Source organism: Meleagris gallopavo, chromosome 15, assembly GCF_000146605.3.
Source record: "Meleagris gallopavo isolate NT-WF06-2002-E0010 breed Aviagen turkey brand Nicholas breeding stock chromosome 15, Turkey_5.1, whole genome shotgun sequence".
Lineage (NCBI taxonomy): Eukaryota > Metazoa > Chordata > Aves > Galliformes > Phasianidae > Meleagris > Meleagris gallopavo.
Genome location: NC_015025.2, coordinates 1,980,814 through 1,983,395, shown reverse-complemented (window position 1 = coordinate 1,983,395; position 2,582 = coordinate 1,980,814).

Here is a 2,582-nt window from a genome sequence, read left to right as displayed (position 1 = left end):
GGCGCGGGCTGCCCGCGAGACCGCCTGATCCCACCGCTCGCTTTCGGGACGCTGTTTTGGGGCCGACGGCAGCGTAAAGCCGTACGCCGCCGACGGGAGTCCGTAAGGAAAAAAAGCGAGTTCCGCCGGCACCACCTGACGGAGGCGTGAGAGCCGACGCAGCCCGCTGCACACCGGCACAGCCACGGGCAGCTCGGGTCCTGAGAGCGGCCGCGCACTCAAGGTCGGACAGGATAAAGCGCAGGGCGATTGCAGCGAGCTTGCGTCAGGGAAGCGGCGCGCATGCGCGGTTCTCCTAGAGGAGCCGCATGCGCGTGGCACCCCGTGCCTGTGCGGTCCTACTGCGGCTGCGCGGGTGAGGGCGCGCGCCGAGCGGTGTGCGCGTGTGCGGCGGTCCTGCGTGCATCTTAGGTGGTGCCCGGCCCTGCATGGAGCGAGGTGCGGGCTGTTGGTGCATGGCAGCTTTTCGAGCACCCCCAGCTGTTGTGGGCTTCACTCTACTGCCGGCTTCACCTCCAGGCCGTGTTTCACTGGGCCTAGCAGTGTCTCACCAATACACTCCCACAGTACTGGAGTTCTGTTTTTCAATTTACCAGAAATTCCTACCTCCGTTCACAGATGGAAGCTCCCTGCATCGGCTTGGTGGGGCTTTGCAACCCCAGACTGAGTGCCTGACCCATGGAGCAGAGCAGGGAAGGCTGGGCAGCATCTGTTCGTGTAGCCCAGGAGGGCAGCAGAGATCAGGGAGCATCCCCAGGTCCTGCAGTATCAGCATCCCCAGCCAATATAATGGCTAGCACAAGACAGCATATGCCTGGCTTAATGGCTCAGTGGGTGCTTCTGCAGGGCTCGGAGGGGCTGACCACCCCCAGCTGTCCTGACAGAAAAGCACGGTGCTGCATGCCTGGAGTCAGCCACCTCCAACCTAGCCAGGCCACAGGGCAGGGGGAGGCACCTGCTGGGACAGGGACAGGATTCAGATGCTGCCATGCCAGGCAGGGAGCAGTGCCACACACTGCTCTGTCAGACAGGGATGGGTGTCACCCACTGCCATGTCATGCACGGACCGGTGTCACCCACTGCCGTGCCAAACAGGGATGGGATGCTGTACCAGGCAGGAATGGGTGTCAGCTGCTGCCGTGCCAGGCAGGGGCAGCAGACAGCCATGGTAGTGCTGCTCACAGGCTGCTCTCTGCATCGTGATCCTGGGAGAATGACAGCTTAATTCACATCGCTGACAGCTCCCAAGCATTGGCAGGGCTGCAATTAAAACACAAACGCACTTATGTGCAGCGCTCCAGGAGCTCTCTGCACAGCTGCTCCATGCTTCCCGATCTTGCAGAGAACAAGCTTCACCCAGGGCTGGATGGCAGGAGATCTCAAACAGCTCCCAGCAGAACTACAAGGAAATATATTTCAGCAGCTGCTGCAGAGGTGGCAGAAACAAAAGGAAATCATCCTGCTCTGAAGGTCTAAACGATGCCATTCCCCTTGGATGATCCACAGTGGGAGCAAGTTGCCCACACATGTGCCACATGATGTGGCACAGTGCCACAGATGTGATGCAAAGGAGCTGCCCATGGGGGCCTGACTTGTTGCCATCCTGCGATACCCGAGGTGGTTTGAAGCACGGCCAGGGCTGGTCCCACAGCAGGGCAACCCTGCACAGCTGCAGACATCCTACCAGCAGCCATCCCTGCTCCACCAGGATCAGCAGCCCAGCATCTGTTGGGCTCTCACAGGAGCGGAGCGGGGCTGTAGCTGGTTTCCTAAAGAGCTTCAAGCCACTTTGCTGTGTCTGTCAGCTCCACAGGCATCTGTCTGAAGGATGTCACTGTAAAATGTGAAACACAGGGAGGTCGCACCTCTTCTCAAAGGGAGAAGCATGTCTGAGGCGTCTGTCAGTGCTGAGGCAGCCTGGAGCCTTCATCACGGCAAGGCCCACAGGGACTCTGCGTTAGCATCTCCACATCCATTACCTCCCGTCAGCAGAGATTGAAGATGATTCCTGCTCCCCTGCTCCTACATGAAGTTACCCTGAGTGAGGAAAGCATGGTTTGAGGTGCCTTGGTACAGGGAAGCCCGGGGAGGCAGCTGTCAGAAAGCGGCACTTCTGTTGCTTTCCTGTGCCCTGACATGGAGTCTGATGGAAAGAGTGGGGATTGGGCATAGCAGAAGGCCAAGCAGAGTCCCACCATGCCTGGTGCACAAGAGGAGAAGGTCATGTTTGAATTGGAAGTTATCTTCATGTGCCTAATGAAGGGCTGCCTACAGTGCTCAGGAGCGATGAGAAGAGGGCATAAATAAGACCTCCCAGCTGCAGGGAAGTGTTTCTCTTGGGTTTGGGTATTTAACAGTTCACGTGCACCACTGTAATAATGAGCTACACCAGATGCTTGGTTAGCTCGTCATCTTGGGAGGACTGCAGCAAGAGTGAAAGGGTTTGGGGTGGGCATTCAACATCGATCTGTTCGACACCACAGCATCCTTCCTGGTTTCCTCCTGTGGTGCCAGTGGGACTGGCAACAGGCAGCAGCCTGTGGAGCATCGTAAAATACGCCGGGAAGTAACACAGAAGCAAC